This window comes from Balaenoptera ricei, chromosome 16 (genome assembly GCF_028023285.1).
Source record: "Balaenoptera ricei isolate mBalRic1 chromosome 16, mBalRic1.hap2, whole genome shotgun sequence".
NCBI lineage: Eukaryota > Metazoa > Chordata > Mammalia > Artiodactyla > Balaenopteridae > Balaenoptera > Balaenoptera ricei.
In genome coordinates, this window is record NC_082654.1 from 82192128 (window position 1) to 82216804 (window position 24677).

Sequence of the window (24677 nt, forward strand, 5' to 3'; positions counted from 1 at the left end):
CTAGAGCTAAAGGGAATCTCAACGTGAGTCCTTGCCTCGAGGTAAGGCCCTGAGTAGCCCTGCAGAAAGGGAGGCATGCAGCTCTTTCCATGAGCTCTTAGTGGAGGTTCCGCTTTATCTTAAAGGAAGTACCCTTTTCAGGACTCCTAGGCCCCTCGGGTGAGCATCATTTTTGTTCCAAGATCACTGACGCACTCCACACCCCTGCGTGCCTGCTGAGCAGCATTGATTCCCATACGTCCCTCGGAGGCCCTCTGTGTCTGCCGAGTCTCGGGCAACACACTGTACGTTACTTGAGGAGAGCTCTATTTGCAGAGCAGTCGAACAGCATCAGAACCACATTTCTAGGCAGTCCAACATGCCCTGGAAGTTTTCGACATTGCCCTCGTCTGAATGTCCTGAGATAACACTCTTCTTAGAATTTATCGAGGACCTCTTTCCTGAAGTCACTCTATTCAAGGAGAAATACAGCATCCTAACATGCTGTGTCGCTCACAGTGCAAGCAACGTGAGAACTTGCCTCGAGGGAAGGCCCTGAAATGCTATGCAGAAGCGGAGGCGTGTAGCACTTTCCATGAGGCCGTAGTCGCTGCTCTGCAGCATTTTAACGCCAGTACGCTTTTCAGGACACCTAGGTGCCTCGCCTGGAAACCCTATTTCCTGCAAGAACAGCAAGTACCCTCAGGCTCCCCTGGCCCTTCTAAGCAATATCCAGGCCCGTAGCTTTCCGACTCACAGTGTGTATGCCGAGTGTAGGGCAACAGAGTGCACTCTTACTGGGACATCTTGAATTAGCCAGCACTCATACAGGTTCACGAGCACCGTTCTAGCAAGTTCCAAAATGCCATGGAAGTTGCACTCATTCCCTGGTCTGAGCTGCACAGAGAAAAACACTAGGCTTCTCCTTCCATCCAGGACCTCCTAACTGAAGTCACCTTGCCTCCAGGAAAAAGACGGCTTGCGTTCCTATTGCAACTAAAGCACAGTTTTTCCTGAAGTACGGCAGGCTTTTGAAGAGGCACGGGCCCAGAGGCCTAGCTAGGGCTTTCCTTGGTGAGGCCGTTCACTAGATGCAGAACACCCTGCCTCGAGAAGTTGATTCAGGGAAGCAACTAGTGTGTACTCTGTGTCTCTTTTGACTTGTTAAAAACCACAGAGATGTATGCTGCCTGTGCCAATGGTAATGGGGGCATGATGGTCCTAGCCTTGCTTTCCATTTGGAAAGCTCCATTCTTGCTGCCGTGAAGCTCCCTGAAATTCTCTGCTGTTGACAGGCCTCTGGCCACTCTAGCATTGGTGTGGGAAGAAAATGAGTTTTCTCTGGCTACACACGGAGCTTCATTGCTCCGGGTGGGGCTCACCTTGCCATGCTCTAGAGCTAAAGGGAATCTCAACGTGAGTCCTTGCCTCGAGGTAAGGCCCTGAGTAGCCCTGCAGAAAGGTAGGCATGCAGCTCTTTCCATGAGCTCTAAGTCGCTGTTCTGCTTTACTTTAAAGGAAGTACCCTTTTCAGGACTCCTAGGCCTCTCGGGTGAGCATCATTTTTGTTCCAAGATCCCTGAGTACCTCCACACCCCTGTAGGCCTGCTGAGCAACGACGAGGCCCATTGGTCCCTCGGAGGTCCTCTGTGTGTGCTGAGTCATGGGCAACACACTACACTCTTTCTTGTGATATCTTGATTCACAGCACTCGCATAGGTAAAAGAGCAACATTCTAGCAAGTTCCAACATGCCGTGGAAGTCGCACTCATTCCCTGGTCTGAGCTGCACAGAGAAAAACACTAGGCTTCTCCTTCCATCCAGGACCTCCTACCTGAAGTCATCCTGCCTCCAGGAGAAAGACGGCATGCGTTCCTATTGCAACTAAAGCACAGTTTTTCCTGTAGCACTGCAGGCTTTTGAAGAGGCAGGGGCCCAGAGGCCTAGCTAGGGCGTTCCTTGTTGAGGCCGTTCACAAGGAGCAGAACACCCTGCCTCGAGAAGTTGATTCAGGGAAGCAACTAGTGTGTACTCTGTGTCTCTTTTGACTTGTTAGAAACCACAGAGATGTATGCTGCCTGTGCCAATGGTAATGGGGGCATGATGGTCCTAGCCTTGCTTTCCATTTGGAAAGCTCCATTCTTGCTGCCGTGAAGCTCCCTGAAATTCTCTGCTGTTGACAGGCCTCTGGCCACTCTAGCATTGGTGTGGGAAGAAAATGAGTTTTCTCTGGCTACACACGGAGCTTCATTGCTCCGGGTGGGGCTCACCTTGCCATGCTCTAGAGCTAAAGGGAATCTCAACGTGAGTCCTTGCCTCGAGGTAAGGCCCTGAGTAGCCCTGCAGAAAGGGAGGCATGCAGCTCTTTCCATGAGCTCTTAGTGGAGGTTCCGCTTTATCTTAAAGGAAGTACCCTTTTCAGGACTCCTAGACCCCTCGGGTGAGCATCATTTTTGTTCCAAGATCACTGACGCACTCCACACCCCTGCGTGCCTGCTGAGCAGCATTGATTCCCATACGTCCCTCGGAGGCCCTCTGTGTCTGCCGAGTCTCGGGCAACACACTGTACGTTACTTGAGGAGAGCTCTATTTGCAGAGCAGTCGAACAGCATCAGAACCACATTTCTAGGCAGTCCAACATGCCCTGGAAGTTTTCGACATTGCCCTCGTCTGAATGTCCTGAGATAACACTCTTCTTAGAATTTATCGAGGACCTCTTTCCTGAAGTCACTCTATTCAAGGAGAAATACAGCATCCTAACATGCTGTGTCGCTCACAGTGCAAGCAACGTGAGAACTTGCCTCGAGGGAAGGCCCTGAAATGCTATGCAGAAGCGGAGGCGTGTAGCACTTTCCATGAGGCCGTAGTCGCTGCTCTGCAGCATTTTAACGCCAGTACGCTTTTCAGGACACCTAGGTGCCTCGCCTGGAAACCCTATTTCCTGCAAGAACAGCAAGTACCCTCAGGCTCCCCTGGCCCTTCTAAGCAATATCCAGGCCCGTAGCTTTCCGACTCACAGTGTGTATGCCGAGTGTAGGGCAACAGAGTGCACTCTTACTGGGACATCTTGAATTAGCCAGCACTCATACAGGTTCACGAGCACCGTTCTAGCAAGTTCCAAAATGCCATGGAAGTTGCACTCATTCCCTGGTCTGAGCTGCACAGAGAAAAACACTAGGCTTCTCCTTCCATCCAGGACCTCCTAACTGAAGTCACCCTGCCTCCAGGAAAAAGACGGCTTGCGTTCCTATTGCAACTAAAGCACAGTTTTTCCTGAAGTACGGCAGGCTTTTGAAGAGGCACGGGCCCAGAGGCCTAGCTAGGGCTTTCCTTGGTGAGGCCGTTCACTAGATGCAGAACACCCTGCCTCGAGAAGTTGATTCAGGGAAGCAACTAGTGTGTACTCTGTGTCTCTTTTGACTTGTTAAAAACCACAGAGATGTATGCTGCCTGTTCCCATGAAATGCGGGCATGATGGTCCTAGCCTTGCTTTCCATTTGGAAAGCTCCATTCTTGCTGCCGTGAAGCTCCCTGAAATTCTCTGCTGTTGACAGGCCTCTGGCCACTCTAGCATTGGTGTGGGAAGAAAATGAGTTTTCTCTGGCTACACACGGAGCTTCATTGCTCCGGGTGGGGCTCACCTTGCCATGCTCTAGAGCTAAAGGGAATCTCAACGTGAGTCCTTGCCTCGAGGTAAGGCCCTGAGTAGCCCTGCAGAAAGGTAGGCATGCAGCTCTTTCCATGAGCTCTAAGTCGCTGTTCTGCTTTACTTTAAAGGAAGTACCCTTTTCAGGACTCCTAGGCCTCTCGGGTGAGCATCATTTTTGTTCCAAGATCCCTGAGTACCTCCACACCCCTGTAGGCCTGCTGAGCAACGACGAGGCCCATTGGTCCCTCGGAGGTCCTCTGTGTGTGCTGAGTCATGGGCAACACACTACACTCTTTCTTGTGATATCTTGATTCACAGCACTCGCATAGGTAAAAGAGCAACATTCTAGCAAGTTCCAACATGCCGTGGAAGTCGCACTCATTCCCTGGTCTGAGCTGCACAGAGAAAAACACTAGGCTTCTCCTTCCATCCAGGACCTCCTACCTGAAGTCATCCTGCCTCCAGGAGAAAGACGGCATGCGTTCCTATTGCAACTAAAGCACAGTTTTTCCTGTAGCACTGCAGGCTTTTGAAGAGGCAGGGGCCCAGAGGCCTAGCTAGGGCGTTCCTTGTTGAGGCCGTTCACAAGGAGCAGAACACCCTGCCTCGAGAAGTTGATTCAGGGAAGCAACTAGTGTGTACTCTGTGTCTCTTTTGACTTGTTAGAAACCACAGAGATGTATGCTGCCTGTGCCAATGGTAATGGGGGCATGATGGTCCTAGCCTTGCTTTCCATTTGGAAAGCTCCATTCTTGCTGCCGTGAAGCTCCCTGAAATTCTCTGCTGTTGACAGGCCTCTGGCCACTCTAGCATTGGTGTGGGAAGAAAATGAGTTTTCTCTGGCTACACACGGAGCTTCATTGCTCCGGGTGGGGCTCACCTTGCCATGCTCTAGAGCTAAAGGGAATCTCAACGTGAGTCCTTGCCTCGAGGTAAGGCCCTGAGTAGCCCTGCAGAAAGGGAGGCATGCAGCTCTTTCCATGAGCTCTTAGTGGAGGTTCCGCTTTATCTTAAAGGAAGTACCCTTTTCAGGACTCCTAGGCCCCTCGGGTGAGCATCATTTTTGTTCCAAGATCACTGACGCACTCCACACCCCTGCGTGCCTGCTGAGCAGCATTGATTCCCATACGTCCCTCGGAGGCCCTCTGTGTCTGCCGAGTCTCGGGCAACACACTGTACGTTACTTGAGGAGAGCTCTATTTGCAGAGCAGTCGAACAGCATCAGAACCACATTTCTAGGCAGTCCAACATGCCCTGGAAGTTTTCGACATTGCCCTCGTCTGAATGTCCTGAGATAACACTCTTCTTAGAATTTATCGAGGACCTCTTTCCTGAAGTCACTCTATTCAAGGAGAAATACAGCATCCTAACATGCTGTGTCGCTCACAGTGCAAGCAACGTGAGAACTTGCCTCGAGGGAAGGCCCTGAAATGCTATGCAGAAGCGGAGGCGTGTAGCACTTTCCATGAGGCCGTAGTCGCTGCTCTGCAGCATTTTAACGCCAGTACGCTTTTCAGGACACCTAGGTGCCTCGCCTGGAAACCCTATTTCCTGCAAGAACAGCAAGTACCCTCAGGCTCCCCTGGCCCTTCTAAGCAATATCCAGGCCCGTAGCTTTCCGACTCACAGTGTGTATGCCGAGTGTAGGGCAACAGAGTGCACTCTTACTGGGACATCTTGAATTAGCCAGCACTCATACAGGTTCACGAGCACCGTTCTAGCAAGTTCCAAAATGCCATGGAAGTTGCACTCATTCCCTGGTCTGAGCTGCACAGAGAAAAACACTAGGCTTCTCCTTCCATCCAGGACCTCCTAACTGAAGTCACCCTGCCTCCAGGAAAAAGACGGCTTGCGTTCCTATTGCAACTAAAGCACAGTTTTTCCTGAAGTACGGCAGGCTTTTGAAGAGGCACGGGCCCAGAGGCCTAGCTAGGGCTTTCCTTGGTGAGGCCGTTCACTAGATGCAGAACACCCTGCCTCGAGAAGTTGATTCAGGGAAGCAACTAGTGTGTACTCTGTGTCTCTTTTGACTTGTTAAAAACCACAGAGATGTATGCTGCCTGTGCCAATGGTAATGGGGGCATGATGGTCCTAGCCTTGCTTTCCATTTGGAAAGCTCCATTCTTGCTGCCGTGAAGCTCCCTGAAATTCTCTGCTGTTGACAGGCCTCTGGCCACTCTAGCATTGGTGTGGGAAGAAAATGAGTTTTCTCTGGCTACACACGGAGCTTCATTGCTCCGGGTGGGGCTCACCTTGCCATGCTCTAGAGCTAAAGGGAATCTCAACGTGAGTCCTTGCCTCGAGGTAAGGCCCTGAGTAGCCCTGCAAAAAGGTAGGCATGCAGCTCTTTCCATGAGCTCTAAGTCGCTGTTCTGCTTTACTTTAAAGGAAGTACCCTTTTCAGGACTCCTAGGCCTCTCGGGTGAGCATCATTTTTGTTCCAAGATCCCTGAGTACCTCCACACCCCTGTAGGCCTGCTGAGCAACGACGAGGCCCATTGGTCCCTCGGAGGTCCTCTGTGTGTGCTGAGTCATGGGCAACACACTACACTCTTTCTTGTGATATCTTGATTCACAGCACTCGCATAGGTAAAAGAGCAACATTCTAGCAAGTTCCAACATGCCGTGGAAGTCGCACTCATTCCCTGGTCTGAGCTGCACAGAGAAAAACACTAGGCTTCTCCTTCCATCCAGGACCTCCTACCTGAAGTCATCCTGCCTCCAGGAGAAAGACGGCATGCGTTCCTATTGCAACTAAAGCACAGTTTTTCCTGTAGCACTGCAGGCTTTTGAAGAGGCAGGGGCCCAGAGGCCTAGCTAGGGCGTTCCTTGTTGAGGCCGTTCACAAGGAGCAGAACACCCTGCCTCGAGAAGTTGATTCAGGGAAGCAACTAGTGTGTACTCTGTGTCTCTTTTGACTTGTTAGAAACCACAGAGATGTATGCTGCCTGTGCCAATGGTAATGGGGGCATGATGGTCCTAGCCTTGCTTTCCATTTGGAAAGCTCCATTCTTGCTGCCGTGAAGCTCCCTGAAATTCTCTGCTGTTGACAGGCCTCTGGCCACTCTAGCATTGGTGTGGGAAGAAAATGAGTTTTCTCTGGCTACACACGGAGCTTCATTGCTCCGGGTGGGGCTCACCTTGCCATGCTCTAGAGCTAAAGGGAATCTCAACGTGAGTCCTTGCCTCGAGGTAAGGCCCTGAGTAGCCCTGCAGAAAGGGAGGCATGCAGCTCTTTCCATGAGCTCTTAGTGGAGGTTCCGCTTTATCTTAAAGGAAGTACCCTTTTCAGGACTCCTAGGCCCCTCGGGTGAGCATCATTTTTGTTCCAAGATCACTGACGCACTCCACACCCCTGCGTGCCTGCTGAGCAGCATTGATTCCCATACGTCCCTCGGAGGCCCTCTGTGTCTGCCGAGTCTCGGGCAACACACTGTACGTTACTTGAGGAGAGCTCTATTTGCAGAGCAGTCGAACAGCATCAGAACCACATTTCTAGGCAGTCCAACATGCCCTGGAAGTTTTCGACATTGCCCTCGTCTGAATGTCCTGAGATAACACTCTTCTTAGAATTTATCGAGGACCTCTTTCCTGAAGTCACTCTATTCAAGGAGAAATACAGCATCCTAACATGCTGTGTCGCTCACAGTGCAAGCAACGTGAGAACTTGCCTCGAGGGAAGGCCCTGAAATGCTATGCAGAAGCGGAGGCGTGTAGCACTTTCCATGAGGCCGTAGTCGCTGCTCTGCAGCATTTTAACGCCAGTACGCTTTTCAGGACACCTAGGTGCCTCGCCTGGAAACCCTATTTCCTGCAAGAACAGCAAGTACCCTCAGGCTCCCCTGGCCCTTCTAAGCAATATCCAGGCCCGTAGCTTTCCGACTCACAGTGTGTATGCCGGGTGTAGGGCAACAGAGTGCACTCTTACTGGGACATCTTGAATTAGCCAGCACTCATACAGGTTCACGAGCACCGTTCTAGCAAGTTCCAAAATGCCATGGAAGTTGCACTCATTCCCTGGTCTGAGCTGCACAGAGAAAAACACTAGGCTTCTCCTTCCATCCAGGACCTCCTAACTGAAGTCACCCTGCCTCCAGGAAAAAGACGGCTTGCGTTCCTATTGCAACTAAAGCACAGTTTTTCCTGAAGTACGGCAGGCTTTTGAAGAGGCACGGGCCCAGAGGCCTAGCTAGGGCTTTCCTTGGTGAGGCCGTTCACTAGATGCAGAACACCCTGCCTCGAGAAGTTGATTCAGGGAAGCAACTAGTGTGTACTCTGTGTCTCTTTTGACTTGTTAAAAACCACAGAGATGTATGCTGCCTGTTCCCATGAAATGCGGGCATGATGGTCCTAGCCTTGCTTTCCATTTGGAAAGCTCCATTCTTGCTGCCGTGAAGCTCCCTGAAATTCTCTGCTGTTGACAGGCCTCTGGCCACTCTAGCATTGGTGTGGGAAGAAAATGAGTTTTCTCTGGCTACACACGGAGCTTCATTGCTCCGGGTGGGGCTCACCTTGCCATGCTCTAGAGCTAAAGGGAATCTCAACGTGAGTCCTTGCCTCGAGGTAAGGCCCTGAGTAGCCCTGCAGAAAGGTAGGCATGCAGCTCTTTCCATGAGCTCTAAGTCGCTGTTCTGCTTTACTTTAAAGGAAGTACCCTTTTCAGGACTCCTAGGCCCCTCGGGTGAGCATCATTTTTGTTCCAAGATCACTGACGCACTCCACACCCCTGCGTGCCTGCTGAGCAGCATTGATTCCCATACGTTCCTCGGAGGCCCTCTGTGTCTGCCGAGTCTCGGGCAACACACTGTACGTTACTTCAGGAGAGCTCTATTTGCAGAGCAGTCGAACAGCATCAGAACCACATTTCTAGGCAGTCCAACATGCCCTGGAAGTTTTCGACATTGCCCTCGTCTGAATGTCCTGAGATAACACTCTTCTTAGCATTTTTCGAGGACCTCTTTCCTGAAGTCACTCTATTCAAGGAGAAATACAGCATCCTAACATGCTGTGTCGCTCACAGTGCAAGCAACGTGAGAACTTGCCTCGAGGGAAGGCCCTGAAATGCTATGCAGAAGCGGAGGCGTGTGGCACTTTCCATGAGGCCGTAGTCGCTGCTCTGCAGCATTTTAACGCCAGTACGCTTTTCAGGACACCTAGGTGCCTCGCCTGGAAACCCTATTTCCTGCAAGAACAGCAAGTACCCTCAGGCTCCCCTGGCCCTTCTAAGCAATATCCAGGCCCGTAGCTTTCCGACTCACAGTGTGTATGCCGAGTGTAGGGCAACAGAGTGCACTCTTACTGGGACATCTTGAATTAGCCAGCACTCATACAGGTTCACGAGCACCGTTCTAGCAAGTTCCAAAATGCCATGGAAGTTGCACTCATTCCCTGGTCTGAGCTGCACAGAGAAAAACACTAGGTTTCTCCTTCCATCCAGGACCTCCTAACTGAAGTCACCCTGCCTCCAGGAAAAAGACGGCTTGCGTTCCTATTGCAACTAAAGCACAGTTTTTCCTGAAGTACGGCAGGCTTTTGAAGAGGCACGGGCCCAGAGGCCTAGCTAGGGCTTTCCTTGGTGAGGCCGTTCACTAGATGCAGAACACCCTGCCTCGAGAAGTTGATTCAGGGAAGCAACTAGTGTGTACTCTGTGTCTCTTTTGACTTGTTAAAAACCACAGAGATGTATGCTGCCTGTTCCCATGAAATGCGGGCATGATGGTCCTAGCCTTGCTTTCCATTTGGAAAGCTCCATTCTTGCTGCCGTGAAGCTCCCTGAAATTCTCTGCTGTTGACAGGCCTCTGGCCACTCTAGCATTGGTGTGGGAAGAAAATGAGTTTTCTCTGGCTACACACGGAGCTTCATTGCTCCGGGTGGGGCTCACCTTGCCATGCTCTAGAGCTAAAGGGAATCTCAACGTGAGTCCTTGCCTCGAGGTAAGGCCCTGAGTAGCCCTGCAGAAAGGTAGGCATGCAGCTCTTTCCATGAGCTCTAAGTCGCTGTTCTGCTTTACTTTAAAGGAAGTACCCTTTTCAGGACTCCTAGGCCTCTCGGGTGAGCATCATTTTTGTTCCAAGATCCCTGAGTACCTCCACACCCCTGTAGGCCTGCTGAGCAACGACGAGGCCCATTGGTCCCTCGGAGGTCCTCTGTGTGTGCTGAGTCATGGGCAACACACTACACTCTTTCTTGTGATATCTTGATTCACAGCACTCGCATAGGTAAAAGAGCAACATTCTAGCAAGTTCCAACATGCCGTGGAAGTCGCACTCATTCCCTGGTCTGAGCTGCACAGAGAAAAACACTAGGCTTCTCCTTCCATCCAGGACCTCCTACCTGAAGTCATCCTGCCTCCAGGAGAAAGACGGCATGCGTTCCTATTGCAACTAAAGCACAGTTTTTCCTGTAGCACTGCAGGCTTTTGAAGAGGCAGGGGCCCAGAGGCCTAGCTAGGGCGTTCCTTGTTGAGGCCGTTCACAAGGAGCAGAACACCCTGCCTCGAGAAGTTGATTCAGGGAAGCAACTAGTGTGTACTCTGTGTCTCTTTTGACTTGTTAGAAACCACAGAGATGTATGCTGCCTGTGCCAATGGTAATGGGGGCATGATGGTCCTAGCCTTGCTTTCCATTTGGAAAGCTCCATTCTTGCTGCCGTGAAGCTCCCTGAAATTCTCTGCTGTTGACAGGCCTCTGGCCACTCTAGCATTGGTGTGGGAAGAAAATGAGTTTTCTCTGGCTACACACGGAGCTTCATTGCTCCGGGTGGGGCTCACCTTGCCATGCTCTAGAGCTAAAGGGAATCTCAACGTGAGTCCTTGCCTCGAGGTAAGGCCCTGAGTAGCCCTGCAGAAAGGGAGGCATGCAGCTCTTTCCATGAGCTCTTAGTGGAGGTTCCGCTTTATCTTAAAGGAAGTACCCTTTTCAGGACTCCTAGGCCCCTCGGGTGAGCATCATTTTTGTTCCAAGATCACTGACGCACTCCACACCCCTGCGTGCCTGCTGAGCAGCATTGATTCCCATACGTCCCTCGGAGGCCCTCTGTGTCTGCCGAGTCTCGGGCAACACACTGTACGTTACTTGAGGAGAGCTCTATTTGCAGAGCAGTCGAACAGCATCAGAACCACATTTCTAGGCAGTCCAACATGCCCTGGAAGTTTTCGACATTGCCCTCGTCTGAATGTCCTGAGATAACACTCTTCTTAGAATTTATCGAGGACCTCTTTCCTGAAGTCACTCTATTCAAGGAGAAATACAGCATCCTAACATGCTGTGTCGCTCACAGTGCAAGCAACGTGAGAACTTGCCTCGAGGGAAGGCCCTGAAATGCTATGCAGAAGCGGAGGCGTGTAGCACTTTCCATGAGGCCGTAGTCGCTGCTCTGCAGCATTTTAACGCCAGTACGCTTTTCAGGACACCTAGGTGCCTCGCCTGGAAACCCTATTTCCTGCAAGAACAGCAAGTACCCTCAGGCTCCCCTGGCCCTTCTAAGCAATATCCAGGCCCGTAGCTTTCCGACTCACAGTGTGTATGCCGAGTGTAGGGCAACAGAGTGCACTCTTACTGGGACATCTTGAATTAGCCAGCACTCATACAGGTTCACGAGCACCGTTCTAGCAAGTTCCAAAATGCCATGGAAGTTGCACTCATTCCTTGGTCTGAGCTGCACAGAGAAAAACACTAGGCTTCTCCTTCCATCCAGGACCTCCTAACTGAAGTCACCCTGCCTCCAGGAAAAAGACGGCTTGCGTTCCTATTGCAACTAAAGCACAGTTTTTCCTGAAGTACGGCAGGCTTTTGAAGAGGCACGGGCCCAGAGGCCTAGCTAGGGCTTTCCTTGGTGAGGCCGTTCACTAGATGCAGAACACCCTGCCTCGAGAAGTTGATTCAGGGAAGCAACTAGTGTGTACTCTGTGTCTCTTTTGACTTGTTAAAAACCACAGAGATGTATGCTGCCTGTTCCCATGAAATGCGGGCATGATGGTCCTAGCCTTGCTTTCCATTTGGAAAGCTCCATTCTTGCTGCCGTGAAGCTCCCTGAAATTCTCTGCTGTTGACAGGCCTCTGGCCACTCTAGCATTGGTGTGGGAAGAAAATGAGTTTTCTCTGGCTACACACGGAGCTTCATTGCTCCGGGTGGGGCTCACCTTGCCATGCTCTAGAGCTAAAGGGAATCTCAACGTGAGTCCTTGCCTCGAGGTAAGGCCCTGAGTAGCCCTGCAAAAAGGTAGGCATGCAGCTCTTTCCATGAGCTCTAAGTCGCTGTTCTGCTTTACTTTAAAGGAAGTACCCTTTTCAGGACTCCTAGGCCTCTCGGGTGAGCATCATTTTTGTTCCAAGATCCCTGAGTACCTCCACACCCCTGTAGGCCTGCTGAGCAACGACGAGGCCCATTGGTCCCTCGGAGGTCCTCTGTGTGTGCTGAGTCATGGGCAACACACTACACTCTTTCTTGTGATATCTTGATTCACAGCACTCGCATAGGTAAAAGAGCAACATTCTAGCAAGTTCCAACATGCCGTGGAAGTCGCACTCATTCCCTGGTCTGAGCTGCACAGAGAAAAACACTAGGCTTCTCCTTCCATCCAGGACCTCCTACCTGAAGTCATCCTGCCTCCAGGAGAAAGACGGCATGCGTTCCTATTGCAACTAAAGCACAGTTTTTCCTGTAGCACTGCAGGCTTTTGAAGAGGCAGGGGCCCAGAGGCCTAGCTAGGGCGTTCCTTGTTGAGGCCGTTCACAAGGAGCAGAACACCCTGCCTCGAGAAGTTGATTCAGGGAAGCAACTAGTGTGTACTCTGTGTCTCTTTTGACTTGTTAGAAACCACAGAGATGTATGCTGCCTGTGCCAATGGTAATGGGGGCATGATGGTCCTAGCCTTGCTTTCCATTTGGAAAGCTCCATTCTTGCTGCCGTGAAGCTCCCTGAAATTCTCTGCTGTTGACAGGCCTCTGGCCACTCTAGCATTGGTGTGGGAAGAAAATGAGTTTTCTCTGGCTACACACGGAGCTTCATTGCTCCGGGTGGGGCTCACCTTGCCATGCTCTAGAGCTAAAGGGAATCTCAACGTGAGTCCTTGCCTCGAGGTAAGGCCCTGAGTAGCCCTGCAGAAAGGGAGGCATGCAGCTCTTTCCATGAGCTCTTAGTGGAGGTTCCGCTTTATCTTAAAGGAAGTACCCTTTTCAGGACTCCTAGGCCCCTCGGGTGAGCATCATTTTTGTTCCAAGATCACTGACGCACTCCACACCCCTGCGTGCCTGCTGAGCAGCATTGATTCCCATACGTCCCTCGGAGGCCCTCTGTGTCTGCCGAGTCTCGGGCAACACACTGTACGTTACTTGAGGAGAGCTCTATTTGCAGAGCAGTCGAACAGCATCAGAACCACATTTCTAGGCAGTCCAACATGCCCTGGAAGTTTTCGACATTGCCCTCGTCTGAATGTCCTGAGATAACACTCTTCTTAGAATTTATCGAGGACCTCTTTCCTGAAGTCACTCTATTCAAGGAGAAATACAGCATCCTAACATGCTGTGTCGCTCACAGTGCAAGCAACGTGAGAACTTGCCTCGAGGGAAGGCCCTGAAATGCTATGCAGAAGCGGAGGCGTGTAGCACTTTCCATGAGGCCGTAGTCGCTGCTCTGCAGCATTTTAACGCCAGTACGCTTTTCAGGACACCTAGGTGCCTCGCCTGGAAACCCTATTTCCTGCAAGAACAGCAAGTACCCTCAGGCTCCCCTGGCCCTTCTAAGCAATATCCAGGCCCGTAGCTTTCCGACTCACAGTGTGTATGCCGAGTGTAGGGCAACAGAGTGCACTCTTACTGGGACATCTTGAATTAGCCAGCACTCATACAGGTTCACGAGCACCGTTCTAGCAAGTTCCAAAATGCCATGGAAGTTGCACTCATTCCTTGGTCTGAGCTGCACAGAGAAAAACACTAGGCTTCTCCTTCCATCCAGGACCTCCTAACTGAAGTCACCCTGCCTCCAGGAAAAAGACGGCTTGCGTTCCTATTGCAACTAAAGCACAGTTTTTCCTGAAGTACGGCAGGCTTTTGAAGAGGCACGGGCCCAGAGGCCTAGCTAGGGCTTTCCTTGGTGAGGCCGTTCACTAGATGCAGAACACCCTGCCTCGAGAAGTTGATTCAGGGAAGCAACTAGTGTGTACTCTGTGTCTCTTTTGACTTGTTAAAAACCACAGAGATGTATGCTGCCTGTGCCAATGGTAATGGGGGCATGATGGTCCTAGCCTTGCTTTCCATTTGGAAAGCTCCATTCTTGCTGCCGTGAAGCTCCCTGAAATTCTCTGCTGTTGACAGGCCTCTGGCCACTCTAGCATTGGTGTGGGAAGAAAATGAGTTTTCTCTGGCTACACACGGAGCTTCATTGCTCCGGGTGGGGCTCACCTTGCCATGCTCTAGAGCTAAAGGGAATCTCAACGTGAGTCCTTGCCTCGAGGTAAGGCCCTGAGTAGCCCTGCAAAAAGGTAGGCATGCAGCTCTTTCCATGAGCTCTAAGTCGCTGTTCTGCTTTACTTTAAAGGAAGTACCCTTTTCAGGACTCCTAGGCCTCTCGGGTGAGCATCATTTTTGTTCCAAGATCCCTGAGTACCTCCACACCCCTGTAGGCCTGCTGAGCAACGACGAGGCCCATTGGTCCCTCGGAGGTCCTCTGTGTGTGCTGAGTCATGGGCAACACACTACACTCTTTCTTGTGATATCTTGATTCACAGCACTCGCATAGGTAAAAGAGCAACATTCTAGCAAGTTCCAACATGCCGTGGAAGTCGCACTCATTCCCTGGTCTGAGCTGCACAGAGAAAAACACTAGGCTTCTCCTTCCATCCAGGACCTCCTACCTGAAGTCATCCTGCCTCCAGGAGAAAGACGGCATGCGTTCCTATTGCAACTAAAGCACAGTTTTTCCTGTAGCACTGCAGGCTTTTGAAGAGGCAGGGGCCCAGAGGCCTAGCTAGGGCGTTCCTTGTTGAGGCCGTTCACAAGGAGCAGAACACCCTGCCTCGAGAAGTTGATTCAGGGAAGCAACTAGTGTGTACTCTGTGTCTCTTTTGACTTGTTAGAAACCACAGAGATGTATGCTGCCTGTGCCAATGGTAATGGGGGCATGATGGTCCTAGCCTTGCTTTCCATTTGGAAAGCTCCATTCTTGCTGCCGTGAAGCTCCCTGAAATTCTCTGCTGTTGACAGGCCTCTGGCCACTCTAGCATTGGTGTGGGAAGAAAATGAGTTTTCTCTGGCTACACACGGAGCTTCATTGCTCCGGGTGGGGCTCACCTTGCCATGCTCTAGAGCTAAAGGGAATCTCAACGTGAGTCCTTGCCTCGAGGTAAGGCCCTGAGTAGCCCTGCAGAAAGGGAGGCATGCAGCTCTTTCCATGAGCTCTTAGTGGAGGTTCCGCTTTATCTTAAAGGAAGTACCCTTTTCAGGACTCCTAGGCCCCTCGGGTGAGCATCATTTTTGTTCCAAGATCACTGACGCACTCCACACCCCTGCGTGCCTGCTGAGCAGCATTGATTCCCATACGTCCCTCGGAGGCCCTCTGTGTCTGCCGAGTCTCGGGCAACACACTGTACGTTACTTGAGGAGAGCTCTATTTGCAGAGCAGTCGAACAGCATCAGAACCACATTTCTAGGCAGTCCAACATGCCCTGGAAGTTTTCGACATTGCCCTCGTCTGAATGTCCTGAGATAACACTCTTCTTAGAATTTATCGAGGACCTCTTTCCTGAAGTCACTCTATTCAAGGAGAAATACAGCATCCTAACATGCTGTGTCGCTCACAGTGCAAGCAACGTGAGAACTTGCCTCGAGGGAAGGCCCTGAAATGCTATGCAGAAGCGGAGGCGTGTAGCACTTTCCATGAGGCCGTAGTCGCTGCTCTGCAGCATTTTAACGCCAGTACGCTTTTCAGGACACCTAGGTGCCTCGCCTGGAAACCCTATTTCCTGCAAGAACAGCAAGTACCCTCAGGCTCCCCTGGCCCTTCTAAGCAATATCCAGGCCCGTAGCTTTCCGACTCACAGTGTGTATGCCGAGTGTAGGGCAACAGAGTGCACTCTTACTGGGACATCTTGAATTAGCCAGCACTCATACAGGTTCACGAGCACCGTTCTAGCAAGTTCCAAAATGCCATGGAAGTTGCACTCATTCCCTGGTCTGAGCTGCACAGAGAAAAACACTAGGCTTCTCCTTCCATCCAGGACCTCCTAACTGAAGTCACCCTGCCTCCAGGAAAAAGACGGCTTGCGTTCCTATTGCAACTAAAGCACAGTTTTTCCTGAAGTACGGCAGGCTTTTGAAGAGGCACGGGCCCAGAGGCCTAGCTAGGGCTTTCCTTGGTGAGGCCGTTCACTAGATGCAGAACACCCTGCCTCGAGAAGTTGATTCAGGGAAGCAACTAGTGTGTACTCTGTGTCTCTTTTGACTTGTTAAAAACCACAGAGATGTATGCTGCCTGTGCCAATGGTAATGGGGGCATGATGGTCCTAGCCTTGCTTTCCATTTGGAAAGCTCCATTCTTGCTGCCGTGAAGCTCCCTGAAATTCTCTGCTGTTGACAGGCCTCTGGCCACTCTAGCATTGGTGTGGGAAGAAAATGAGTTTTCTCTGGCTACACACGGAGCTTCATTGCTCCGGGTGGGGCTCACCTTGCCATGCTCTAGAGCTAAAGGGAATCTCAACGTGAGTCCTTGCCTCGAGGTAAGGCCCTGAGTAGCCCTGCAAAAAGGTAGGCATGCAGCTCTTTCCATGAGCTCTAAGTCGCTGTTCTGCTTTACTTTAAAGGAAGTACCCTTTTCAGGACTCCTAGGCCTCTCGGGTGAGCATCATTTTTGTTCCAAGATCCCTGAGTACCTCCACACCCCTGTAGGCCTGCTGAGCAACGACGAGGCCCATTGGTCCCTCGGAGGTCCTCTGTGTGTGCTGAGTCATGGGCAACACACTACACTCTTTCTTGTGATATCTTGATTCACAGCACTCGCATAGGTAAAAGAGCAACATTCTAGCAAGTTCCAACATGCCGTGGAAGTCGCACTCATTCCCTGGTCTGAGCTGCACAGAGAAAAACACTAGGCTTCTCCTTCCATCCAGGACCTCCTACCTGAAGTCATCCTGCCTCCAGGAGAAAGACGGCATGCGTTCCTATTGCAACTAAAGCACAGTTTTTCCTGTAGCACTGCAGGCTTTTGAAGAGGCAGGGGCCCAGAGGCCTAGCTAGGGCGTTCCTTGTTGAGGCCGTTCACAAGGAGCAGAACACCCTGCCTCGAGAAGTTGATTCAGGGAAGCAACTAGTGTGTACTCTGTGTCTCTTTTGACTTGTTAGAAACCACAGAGATGTATGCTGCCTGTGCCAATGGTAATGGGGGCATGATGGTCCTAGCCTTGCTTTCCATTTGGAAAGCTCCATTCTTGCTGCCGTGAAGCTCCCTGAAATTCTCTGCTGTTGACAGGCCTCTGGCCACTCTAGCATTGGTGTGGGAAGAAAATGAGTTTTCTCTGGCTACACACGGAGCTTCATTGCTCCGGGTGGGGCTCACCTTGCCATGCTCTAGAGCTAAAGGGAATCTCAACGTGAGTCCTTGCCTCGAGGTAAGGCCCTGAGTAGCCCTGCAGAAAGGGAGGCATGCAGCTCTTTCCATGAGCTCTTAGTGGAGGTTCCGCTTTATCTTAAAGGAAGTACCCTTTTCAGGACTCCTAGGCCCCTCGGGTGAGCATCATTTTTGTTCCAAGATCACTGACGCACTCCACACCCCTGCGTGCCTGCTGAGCAGCATTGATTCCCATACGTCCCTCGGAGGCCCTCTGTGTCTGCCGAGTCTCGGGCAACACACTGTACGTTACTTGAGGAGAGCTCTATTTGCAGAGCAGTCGAACAGCATCAGAACCACATTTCTAGGCAGTCCAACATGCCCTGGAAGTTTTCGACATTGCCCTCGTCTGAATGTCCTGAGATAACACTCTTCTTAGAATTTATCGAGGACCTCTTTCCTGAAGTCACTCTATTCAAGGAGAAATACAGCATCCTAACATGCTGTGTCGCTCACAGTGCAAGCAACGTGAGAACTTGCCTCGAGGGAAGGCCCTGAAATGCTATGCAGAAGCGGAGGCGTGTAGCACTTTCCATGAGGCCGTAGTCGCTGCTCTGCAGCATTTTAACGCCAGTACGCTTTTCAGGACACCTAGGTGCCTCGCCTGGAAACCCTATTTCCTGCAAGAACAGCAAGTACCCTCAGGCTCCCCTGGCCCTTCTAAGCAATATCCAGGCCCGTAGCTTTCCGACTCACAGTGTGTATGCCGAGTGTAGGGCAACAGAGTGCACTCTTACTGGGACATCTTGAATTAGCCAGCACTCATACAGGTTCACGAGCACCGTTCTAGCAAGTTCCAAAATGCCATGGAAGTTGCACTCATTCCCTGGTCTGAGCTGCAGAGAGAAAAACACTAGGCTTCTCCTTCCATCCAGGACCTCCTAACTGAAGTCACCCTGCCTCCAGGAAAAAGACGGCTTGCGTTCCTATTGCAACTAAAGCACAGTTTTTCCTGAAGTACGGCAGGCTTTTGAAGAGGCACGGGCCCAGAGGCCTAGCTAGGGCTTTCCTTGGTGAGGCCGTTCACTAGATGCAGAACACCCTGCCTCGAGAAGTTGATTCAGGGAAGCAACTAGTGTGTACTCTGTGTCTCTTTTGACTTGTTAAAAACCACAGAGATGTATGCTGCCTGTTCCCATGAAATGCGGGCATGATGGTCCTAGCCTTGCTTTCCATTTGGAAAGCTCCATTCTTGCTGCCGTGAAGCTCCCTGAAATTCTCTGCTGTTGACAGGCCTCTGGCCACTCTAGCATTGGTGTGGGAAGAAAATGAGTTTTCTCTGGCTACACACGGAGCTTCATTGCTCCGGGTGGGGCTCACCTTGCCATGCTCTAGAGCTAAAGGGAATCTCAACGTGAGTCCTTGCCTCGAGGTAAGGCCCTGAGTAGCCCTGCAGAAAGGTAGGCATGCAGCTCTTTCCATGAGCTCTAAGTCGCTGTTCTGCTTTACTTTAAAGGAAGTACCCTTTTCAGGACTCCTAGGCCCCTCGGGTGAGCATCATTTTTGTTCCAAGATCACTGACGCACTCCACACCCCTGCGTGCCTGCTGAGCAGCATTGATTCCCATACGTCCCTCGGAGGCCCTCTGTGTCTGCCGAGTCTCGGGCAACACACTGTACGTTACTTCAGGAGAGCTCTATTTGCAGAGCAGTCGAACAGCATCAGAACCACATTTCTAGGCAGTCCAACATGCCCTGGAAGTTTTCGACATTGCCCTCGTCTGAATGTCCTGAGATAACACTCTTCTTAGCATTTTTCGAGGACCTCTTTCCTGAAGTCACTCTATTCAAGGAGAAATACAGCATCCTAACATGCTGTGTCGCTCACAGTGCAAGCAACGTGAGAACTTGCCTCGAGGGAAGGCCCTGAAATGCTATGCAGAAGCGGAGGCGTGTGGCACTTTCCATGAGGCCGTAGTCGCTGCTCTGCAGCATTTTAACGCCAGTACGCTTTTCAGGACACCTAGGTGCCTCGCCTGGAAACCCTATTTCCTGCAAGAACAGCAAGTACCCTCAGGCTCCCCTGGCCCTTCTAAGCAATATCCAGGCCCGTAGCTTTCCGACTCACAGTGTGTATGCCGAGTGTAGGGCAACAGAGTGCACTCTTACTGGGACATCTTGAATTAGCCAGCACTCATACAGGTTCACGAGCACCGTTGTAGCAAGTTCCAAAATGCCATGGAAGTTGCACTCATTCCCTGGTCTGAGCTGCACAGAGAAAAACACTAGGTTTCTCCTTCCATCCAGGACCTCCTAACTGAAGTCACCCTGCCTCCAGGAAAAAGACGGCTTGCGTTCCTATTGCAACTAAAGCACAGTTTTTCCTGAAGTACGGCAGGCTTTTGAAGAGGCACGGGCCCAGAGGCCTAGCTAGGGCTTTCCTTGGTGAGGCCGTTCACTAGATGCAGAACACCCTGCCTCGAGAAGTTGATTCAGGGAAGCAACTAGTGTGTACTCTGTGTCTCTTTTGACTTGTTAAAAACCACAGAGATGTATGCTGCCTGTTCCCATGAAATGCGGGCATGATGGTCCTAGCCTTGCTTTCCATTTGGAAAGCTCCATTCTTGCTGCCGTGAAGCTCCCTGAAATTCTCTGCTGTTGACAGGCCTCTGGCCACTCTAGCATTGGTGTGGGAAGAAAATGAGTTTTCTCTGGCTACACACGGAGCTTCATTGCTCCGGGTGGGGCTCACCTTGCCATGCTCTAGAGCTAAAGGGAATCTCAACGTGAGTCCTTGCCTCGAGGTAAGGCCCTGAGTAGCCCTGCAGAAAGGTAGGCATGCAGCTCTTTCCATGAGCTCTAAGTCGCTGTTCTGCTTTACTTTAAAGGAAGTACCCTTTTCAGGACTCCTAGGCCTCTCGGGTGAGCATCATTTTTGTTCCAAGATCCCTGAGTACCTCCACACCCCTGTAGGCCTGCTGAGCAACGACGAGGCCCATTGGTCCCTCGGAGGTCCTCTGTGTGTGCTGAGTCATGGGCAACACACTACACTCTTTCTTGTGATATCTTGATTCACAGCACTCGCATAGGTAAAAGAGCAACATTCTAGCAAGTTCCAACATGCCGTGGAAGTCGCACTCATTCCCTGGTCTGAGCTGCACAGAGAAAAACACTAGGCTTCTCCTTCCATCCAGGACCTCCTACCTGAAGTCATCCTGCCTCCAGGAGAAAGACGGCATGCGTTCCTATTGCAACTAAAGCACAGTTTTTCCTGTAGCACTGCAGGCTTTTGAAGAGGCAGGGGCCCAGAGGCCTAGCTAGGGCGTTCCTTGTTGAGGCCGTTCACAAGGAGCAGAACACCCTGCCTCGAGAAGTTGATTCAGGGAAGCAACTAGTGTGTACTCTGTGTCTCTTTTGACTTGTTAGAAACCACAGAGATGTATGCTGCCTGTGCCAATGGTAATGGGGGCATGATGGTCCTAGCCTTGCTTTCCATTTGGAAAGCTCCATTCTTGCTGCCGTGAAGCTCCCTGAAATTCTCTGCTGTTGACAGGCCTCTGGCCACTCTAGCATTGGTGTGGGAAGAAAATGAGTTTTCTCTGGCTACACACGGAGCTTCATTGCTCCGGGTGGGGCTCACCTTGCCATGCTCTAGAGCTAAAGGGAATCTCAACGTGAGTCCTTGCCTCGAGGTAAGGCCCTGAGTAGCCCTGCAGAAAGGGAGGCATGCAGCTCTTTCCATGAGCTCTTAGTGGAGGTTCCGCTTTATCTTAAAGGAAGTACCCTTTTCAGGACTCCTAGGCCCCTCGGGTGAGCATCATTTTTGTTCCAAGATCACTGACGCACTCCACACCCCTGCGTGCCTGCTGAGCAGCATTGATTCCCATACGTCCCTCGGAGGCCCTCTGTGTCTGCCGAGTCTCGGGCAACACACTGTACGTTACTTGAGGAGAGCTCTATTTGCAGAGCAGTCGAACAGCATCAGAACCACATTTCTAGGCAGTCCAACATGCCCTGGAAGTTTTCGACATTGCCCTCGTCTGAATGTCCTGAGATAACACTCTTCTTAGAATTTATCGAGGACCTCTTTCCTGAAGTCACTCTATTCAAGGAGAAATACAGCATCCTAACATGCTGTGTCGCTCACAGTGCAAGCAACGTGAGAACTTGCCTCGAGGGAAGGCCCTGAAATGCTATGCAGAAGCGGAGGCGTGTAGCACTTTCCATGAGGCCGTAGTCGCTGCTCTGCAGCATTTTAACGCCAGTACGCTTTTCAGGACACCTAGGTGCCTCGCCTGGAAACCCTATTTCCTGCAAGAACAGCAAGTACCCTCAGGCTCCCCTGGCCCTTCTAAGCAATATCCAGGCCCGTAGCTTTCCGACTCACAGTGTGTATGCCGAGTGTAGGGCAACAGAGTGCACTCTTACTGGGACATCTTGAATTAGCCAGCACTCATACAGGTTCACGAGCACCGTTCTAGCAAGTTCCAAAATGCCATGGAAGTTGCACTCATTCCCTGGTCTGAGCTGCAGAGAGAAAAACACTAGGCTTCTCCTTCCATCCAGGACCTCCTAACTGAAGTCACCCTGCCTCCAGGAAAAAGACGGCTTGCGTTCCTATTGCAACTAAAGCACAGTTTTTCCTGAAGTACGGCAGGCTTTTGAAGAGGCACGGGCCCAGAGGCCTAGCTAGGGCTTTCCTTGGTGAGGCCGTTCACTAGATGCAGAACACCCTGCCTCGAGAAGTTGATTCAGGGAAGCAACTAGTGTGTACTCTGTGTCTCTTTTGACTTGTTAAAAACCACAGAGATGTATGCTGCCTGTTCCCATGAAATGCGGGCATGATGGTCCTAGCCTTGCTTTCCATTTGGAAAGCTCCATTCTTGCTGCCGTGAAGCTCCCTGAAATTCTCTGCTGTTGACAGGCCTCTGGCCACTCTAGCATTGGTGTGGGAAGAAAATGAGTTTTCTCTGGCTACACACGGAGCTTCATTGCTCCGGGTGGGGCTCACCTTGCCATGCTCTAGAGCTAAAGGGAATCTCAACGTGAGTCCTTGCCTCGAGGTAAGGCCCTGAGTAGCCCTGCAGAAAGGTAGGCATGCAGCTCTTTCCATGAGCTCTAAGTCGCTGTTCTGCTTTACTTTAAAGGAAGTACCCTTTTCAGGACTCCTAGGCCTCTCGGGTGAGCATCATTTTTGTTCCAAGATCCCTGAGTACCTCCACACCCCTGTAGGCCTGCTGAGCAACGACGAGGCCCATTGGTCCCTCGGAGGTCCTCTGTGTGTGCTGAGTCATGGGCAACACACTACACTCTTTCTTGTGATATCTTGATTCACAGCACTCGCATAGGTAAAAGAGCAACATTCTAGCAAGTTCCAACATGCCGTGGAAGTCGCACTCATTCCCTGGTCTGAGCTGCACAGAGAAAAACACTAGGCTTCTCCTTCCATCCAGGACCTCCTACCTGAAGTCATCCTGCCTCCAGGAGAAAGACGGCATGCGTTCCTATTGCAACTAAAGCACAGTTTTTCCTGTAGCACTGCAGGCTTTTGAAGAGGCAGGGGCCCAGAGGCCTAGCTAGGGCGTTCCTTGTTGAGGCCGTTCACAAGGAGCAGAACACCCTGCCTCGAGAAGTTGATTCAGGGAAGCAACTAGTGTGTACTCTGTGTCTCTTTTGACTTGTTAGAAACCACAGAGATGTATGCTGCCTGTGCCAATGGTAATGGGGGCATGATGGTCCTAGCCTTGCTTTCCATTTGGAAAGCTCCATTCTTGCTGCCGTGAAGCTCCCTGAAATTCTCTGCTGTTGACAGGCCTCTGGCCACTCTAGCATTGGTGTGGGAAGAAAATGAGTTTTCTCTGGCTACACACGGAGCTTCATTGCTCCGGGTGGGGCTCACCTTGCCATGCTCTAGAGCTAAAGGGAATCTCAACGTGAGTCCTTGCCTCGAGGTAAGGCCCTGAGTAGCCCTGCAGAAAGGGAGGCATGCAGCTCTTTCCATGAGCTCTTAGTGGAGGTTCCGCTTTATCTTAAAGGAAGTACCCTTTTCAGGACTCCTAGGCCCCTCGGGTGAGCATCATTTTTGTTCCAAGATCACTGACGCACTCCACACCCCTGCGTGCCTGCTGAGCAGCATTGATTCCCATACGTCCCTCGGAGGCCCTCTGTGTCTGCCGAGTCTCGGGCAACACACTGTACGTTACTTGAGGAGAGCTCTATTTGCAGAGCAGTCGAACAGCATCAGAACCACATTTCTAGGCAGTCCAACATGCCCTGGAAGTTTTCGACATTGCCCTCGTCTGAATGTCCTGAGATAACACTCTTCTTAGAATTTATCGAGGACCTCTTTCCTGAAGTCACTCTATTCAAGGAGAAATACAGCATCCTAACATGCTGTGTCGCTCACAGTGCAAGCAACGTGAGAACTTGCCTCGAGGGAAGGCCCTGAAATGCTATGCAGAAGCGGAGGCGTGTAGCACTTTCCATGAGGCCGTAGTCGCTGCTCTGCAGCATTTTAACGCCAGTACGCTTTTCAGGACACCTAGGTGCCTCGCCTGGAAACCCTATTTCCTGCAAGAACAGCAAGTACCCTCAGGCTCCCCTGGCCCTTCTAAGCAATATCCAGGCCCGTAGCTTTCCGACTCACAGTGTGTATGCCGAGTGTAGGGCAACAGAGTGCACTCTTACTGGGACATCTTGAATTAGCCAGCACTCATACAGGTTCACGAGCACCGTTCTAGCAAGTTCCAAAATGCCATGGAAGTTGCACTCATTCCCTGGTCTGAGCTGCACAGAGAAAAACACTAGGCTTCTCCTTCCATCCAGGACCTCCTAACTGAAGTCACCCTGCCTCCAGGAAAAAGACGGCTTGCGTTCCTATTGCAACTAAAGCACAGTTTTTCCTGAAGTACGGCAGGCTTTTGAAGAGGCACGGGCCCAGAGGCCTAGCTAGGGCTTTCCTTGGTGAGGCCGTTCACTAGATGCAGAACACCCTGCCTCGAGAAGTTGATTCAGGGAAGCAACTAGTGTGTACTCTGTGTCTCTTTTGACTTGTTAAAAACCACAGAGATGTATGCTGCCTGTTCCCATGAAATGCGGGCATGATGGTCCTAGCCTTGCTTTCCATTTGGAAAGCTCCATTCTTGCTGCCGTGAAGCTCCCTGAAATTCTCTGCTGTTGACAGGCCTCTGGCCACTCTAGCATTGGTGTGGGAAGAAAATGAGTTTTCTCTGGCTACACACGGAGCTTCATTGCTCCGGGTGGGGCTCACCTTGCCATGCTCTAGAGCTAAAGGGAATCTCAACGTGAGTCCTTGCCTCGAGGTAAAGCCCTGAGTAGCCCTGCAAAAAGGTAGGCATGCAGCTCTTTCCATGAGCTCTAAGTCGCTGTTCTGCTTTACTTTAAAGGAAGTACCCTTTTCAGGACTCCTAGGCCTCTCGGGTGAGCATCATTTTCGTTCCAAGATCCCTGAGTACCTCCACACCCCTGTAGGCCTGCTGAGCAACGACGA